Below are 6,000 nucleotides of genomic sequence, written 5' to 3' on the forward strand. Positions count from 1 at the left end.
TGTTGCCATCACGCCTGGAAGGAACATGCTTTGCAGCCGAGTTTCCCACTGCGTTTGGAGGACAGCCAGCTGAAGCATGTTGGCCTGGGGAGGCCCAGATTCAGCCACCCGCAGGAATGTGGCCGCAGCTTGGCCAGTGGAAGGCCCAGGTTCAGGCCTGGGCTCCAGGGTCCATGGGCGAGGGACACTCAGGCCTCGCCACACCTCTGGCCTCCATCTCTCTCTCCGTGAGGACAGTCTGCCCCGGAGCTGTGTGCGTGTCTTCCCTCCTGCTGCTCTAATGAGACACCCTAGTCGGGCATTTACGAAGCCCTGGATACGTCTTACAGCTCTACAGGCTGGGCAGTCCAAGATCCAGGCACGGCAGATGGCCCTCCTGCTCCTCCCGGGTGGCTTCTCAGGGCAGAAGGGGAGCCACTCCCTCCAATCTTTTCTAGGTCACTAATCCCATCCTCAAGCGTGGAGCCTCCCTGACCTCCTCACTACCTACAAGGCCCCACCGCTTCATACCGTCACACTGGGGAGTCCATTTCAACGCAGGAATTTCGCAGGGACACCGACATTCAGACCATGGCACCAGATGTTTGCAGAATGCCCACTACATGCCAGGTGCTGCTGGCACGGTAACGGAATGAGTAAGAAGCCCCTTCCGTATCAAGAAAAGCCACCAGCTAGAGAGGGGAGATGGTCTCCTGGGGCCAAAGAGCCAGCAACCGGCAGCCCAGGCATCAGGGCTTGGGGGGTGCCAGGTGCAGGGGCAGCCCAGGCATCGGGGCTTGGGGGCTGCCAGGTGCAGGCCCAGGCATCGGGGCTTGGGGGGTGCCCAGCGCAGGCCCAGGCATTGGGGCTTGGGGGGTGCCCAGCGCAGGCCCAGGCATCGGCGCTTTGGGGGTGCCTGGTGCAGGCTGCGGCCCTGGAGGTTTTCCTGGACTTCAAGGGGCTCTGGGCATCTGTACCCTCTGCCACCCTCCAGCTCTGACTCTGCCAAGGCTCCTACTTTCCCTGGGCCTCTTGCTCCACTCTCTAACGCGGGGCCATGGCACCGCCCGTGGGGCAGCCTCAGCACTGAGTGGCATGGAGGGGGCTGTGCCCAGGCTTGGCGTGGAGTGTGGGTCACACAGAGCTCTCGGAGGCTTTCGGCCACCACGACCACTCTTCCGGTTCAGCAAGAGCACACTGTCCCAGGAAATGACACAGAGCTGAAAGCACTGAAGCCTCCCGAGAGACTCCATGGAAAGGCTGTTCTCCTGCGTGGGGGCCCCGCCAGGGGTGGGACACAGTGTCGCTCCCACAGGGCGGTCGGAGAAATAGCTCCAGCACCAAGGGGCTCTCGACGGGCAGGCGGACATGCGGGCACCGGCCTGGGTGCCAGGACCAGGGTCCACATCAGGCCCCCTTGCCCACTGGCTCCTCCCCTGCCCAGCTTCACGGGAGAGGCACAGCTGTCCTGAGAGCGGCCACTGGGCAGAGCCCAGGCGTCCTGGTCTGCAGCCCTCGGTCACTTCTCACATTCCTTCCTCTCCCTGGGACAATGGGGACCTGGCAGTGCCCTCAGGCAGCAAAGTGAAGGTGTGAAAGGCTGAGCCCACAGCGGCAGCAGAGAGCGGTCGGGGGTGGGTGGGTGGGAAGGGCAGAGTGAGAGCTCCCGGGCACAGGGGCTCCCTGGGGGCACGTGGGGGAGTCTCTCTGGTGGTCCATGCCGCCCTGGGCTCACCCCCTTACTGCAAGTCCCTCTGCTCCTGAGAAGCGTGGCGTCCCACAGAGCCCACTGGTGTCCCACAGACACTCCAGTGAAGACCCAGCTCCACCCTGGAAGCCCCCACAGCCGAGGAGCAGCTGAGTGCCAGGCTTGGGCACCGAGAGGGAAGAGCTGCCACTTCCACCAGAGAAGGAACCTGCTCCCGCCCAGCCCCTGCCTAGCTGCCCCCCAACCCCGGCTGCCCCCTTTCCCACGATCCCTCCTCATCTCTGGGAAGGAGGGTCAGCTGGGATGGGAGCAACACAGTCTTGGCCGAATCCAGGGCTGCTGTGGGAAGGCGGCCCTCGGGCCTGGACGGAGCAGGGGATCCACCGGGCCCTTGAGGCCAAGGGCAGCACTGCCTTCTCCCTCCACACCGCACAGAGCAATCCTCCCCATCACAACGGCACTGTAGTCTTCCGGCCAAAGCATGGGCTTAATGCAACGATTGGACCCATTTTACAGGTGGGAATGTTCACAGGACTGAACTCAGTGGAGGGCGGAAGCTGGGCTTGCATGGAGACCTGCCAGGGGTCCCCAGGCCTGGATGCAGGGTCCTGGCCGCCTCCCACTCAGCCTAATGTAGGACCATGGTCAAGAGAAGGCAAAGGGAGGCAGGTGGAGAGGATGGTGAGCCCAGACCGAGGACGGGCCACTGGGTGGGCAGCTCTTCTGTCTGGGCCCGGGCACTGGAAGTCTGGGCATTTCCCCGCAGCCCGGGCCGTGGGCCTTGAGCACTTCACCCAAATCCTCTAGGTCACTGTAAGGGCTGAGAGCATCACTCGCCGCGTTTTACAGACTGGAGTTCAGAGTGGCAGAACTGCTCGCCCAACGCCACACAACAAGCAGCTGAAGCTGGACCCCGCCCTCGCTGACACCGACGGCTGGGTGTGCCGTGGCCTCCTCAGCGGGGCCTCCCTGGAAAGCCTGGGCCATCCTGGAGGTGAGCTCAGGGCCAAGCAGCCCGGGCAGCTCCACAGTGGGGCCTGACTCCTCCCCAGGGCCTGCCAGCTCCATCACACACAGCCCTAAGCCCACCTGCCCAGCGGCCCGGGAGGACGGTGGACACATGTCAGAGGCCAAACCCTGCCCAGGAAACAGCAGAAGCAGTGGCAGGCGTCTGGTCTCACCTGGGAGGCCCGCCCACTCCTGGCTGCCCAGCCCAGCAGAGCCGAGCTCTGTGCCTGCCCCAGAACATGACAAACACACCGGGCAGAGACGCTCCTGGGCCAGGGCCAAGGTACCCTGAGTCCAGGCTCCTGTGCCAGCATCACTCAGAGCTTTATGGAGCCCAGTCATCTCCGCGAGCAGGTTCTGGGCCCACCCCATCCACACACACCACCCTTCGAGTGACCCAGCGAGCAGGTTCTGGGCCCACCCCATCCACACACATCACCCTTCGAGTGACCCAGCGAGCAGGTTCTGGGCCCACCCCATCCACACACACCACCCTTCGAGTGACCCAGAGAGCAGGTTCTGGGCCCACCCCATCCACACACATCACCCTTCGAGTGACCCAGCGAGCAGGTTCTGGGCCCACCCCATCCACACACACCACCCTTCAAGTGACCCAGCGACACGGCTCTTCCCTGCTCAGGATCAGCCCAAATCCTGCCCTGGTGCTCGCACTCGGCCGCCAGCACTCACTTGCTCGGGAAGGCTATGGCTGGCAGAGGGACAGAGAAAACACAGCAGGCTCTTGGCTCTCGGCAGAGCCCCCTTGGCCACATGGTGACTTGGAGCCCCAGCCATCCCCAACATGCAGAGCTGGGGGTGGCAACCCCCAGTGAGGGTGAACGAGGGTAGAGACGGGGCAGCAGAGGAAGGGGGCGCTGCTGGGAGGCAGGGTCTGTGGTCCAGTCCCTGGCCCCAGGTCATCCGGTCCATGCCCCTGCTTCTGACCAGCTCTGCCAGATGGCAAAGACCTTTCCTATCCTTGGCAGAGAGATTCCAACACCTCATGCATGGATGCGGGTCCAGGCCCAGGTCTAATGTGTTTGCCAACACTGTGCTGGGCTCTGCGGTGTCTGTCACAGAGTCAACATTCCAGGATCTGCGCACCCACCACCCGCCGTGCCTGGCCACCCAGCCTGCATCAGCCCTGGAGGGGCATAAACACAGGCCAGCAGCCCCAGAGCATGAGCCACGAGACCCCTGGGCATGGGGAGTGGGAAGCTCATTCAGCACCCAGAGCCACTCTATCCCTGAAGGGCCTGTGCGCGCTGCACCTCTCGCTGACACAGGAGGTGGGAGCTGGTCACTGTCTTTCCGGGCCTGACACACACCTGCCAGGGACCCCAATACGGGGCCCCCACCACCCCGGCCTGAGAGAGACACGGAAGGCACAGGCATTGGTCTAACCTCTCCTTGGCAGTGCAGCCAGGGACCTCCAGCCCAACCAGGCTCTGGAGCCCACAGCTCTGGACAGGGCGGCACCCGTCCCCCACACCCCTTAGCACGGTCTGCACCGATAACAGGTGCTCACAGACCCAGAGTACAGGCCCCAGGGGCCTCTCTGCTGGCTTCCACGGGCCACCCCCTCCCAGGTCCCTCCCCCCACGCCCTGCCGCACAGCAGCCTGGACCACCACAGGAGCCCGGCATCTGCCCTCAAGCAGGGCTGCTGGAACAGGCCCCAGCACCAGCAGACGCTGGCCAGCCTGGGGACTGCTCCACACACCTACAGCTCTGGAATATTGTAACCTGCCCAGTGGGCAACCCCCACCCCCCTCACTCAGCTCTGCCTGGTGTTCCCAGCCACAGCCACTGAGGCCACCTGGGAGCCTCACCACACCCCACCAAGGGCGGCACCAGTCCTGGCCTGGCAGACCCAGGGCTTCCCCAACACAGTCAAGTGAGGGTTCAGACCCCACACAACAGCCAGGCAGACAAGCAGGTGAGGGCTGAGGAACTACGGTGGAGGAGCCCGTGAGGCCCCGAGGCTGGGGAGCCATCTGGAGCTGGGGGCAGGTGGCACTCGGAGCCGGGTCCAGGCTGACTCAGGTCACTGGACAGTGACCCTCCCTTCGTTCCCTACCGCAGCTGGGCAAGCATCCCCATTTTAAAGGGCTGCATATACAAGGCTCTTGGGGAGAAGGAAGCTGTCTGGGTCCCATGGCTGGGGGGCCCACCCCTCTCCCCAGGACACATGGGCCCCCACCCCGTCAGTCACAGCGGTTGGAGGGGCTCCTGTGCCGGCTGGGAGTCTTGGTGCAGCCTCCGCAGGGACTCCCAGCCCCAGGGTCACCCCTGAGAGGGGTGCGCTGTTTCCCCAGGATTGAGGTGAAATCGGTTCAGCACAGGCCCCCACAATGCCAGAGGCCGGGTAGGGGGTCTGGCCTTAACCCTGACACCTCAATGCCTGCTGGCACACAGCCCACAGTGGGGGCTGAGTGGACCCTTCTGAGGGACTGCACAGGCGGCCCCAGGTGGGAAATTAAACTGAGCGGTGCCCCCGAACCCCACCTGGGGGAGGGTCCTCAGTGGTCAGGAAACTTTGGCTCCAACATGTGGGGGGCCAAGTCCCGGGGCCATTCCACACCTGGAGTGGACAAGGGCGGGGGCCCTGCAGGAGAGAGGGCATGGCAGCCGGGCCCCTCCTCACCCGGACCTGGTAGAGCTCTCCTCCCCTCCTCCTGCCCACCTGCACCTGCACCTGGCTCGTCCTGGAGCTCCGGGGGTTTCCGCCAGCCCAGTGGAGCCCCTTTCACAAAAGGGGAAGCCAAGGCAAGAGCCAGGATGGGGCGCGGGTCTAGGCTGGGGGGACAGTGCACAGATGGGGCCACCCTCCCTCCTCACTGAGCCGGGGTTCCCAAGCCTCCTGAGCCCGGCAGGGCACACCACTTCTCCCCTCCCCCAGCTTCCCGCTGGACACAAGCACAGGCCAGAGAGGAGCACACAGAATGTGTTTCTAGAACATCCCAGACAGCGCAGAGGCCCCGCTCCCCTCCCCTGACCCCAAGGCCAGCAGGCTGGCCCCCGCCCCCCGCCAGACGGCTCGCAGCTGGACAGCTGGAGACAGCGTTGTGTTCGGCAAGGGAGGTTGTGGAGATGATGACAGCGACTGTCTGGCCCGGGACAGCAGAGCAGAGGCCCGAGGATGCTCCCAGGACCAGGCTGCCCAGACCCACGCCGGGGTCAGAGGCCGGGGCAGAGGCGGGAGCAGGCAAAGGAATGTGAGTGGGAGATGGGGACAGCCCCCCCGACACTCCTCGGCCTCCTCCCCCGCCTCAATCCTAATCTGTTCCCATCCCTCCCAGGGGA

Source organism: Aotus nancymaae, unplaced genomic scaffold (genome assembly GCF_030222135.1).
Source record: "Aotus nancymaae isolate 86718 unplaced genomic scaffold, 86718_ANA_hifiasm-v0.15.2.pri h1tg000053l, whole genome shotgun sequence".
NCBI lineage: Eukaryota > Metazoa > Chordata > Mammalia > Primates > Aotidae > Aotus > Aotus nancymaae.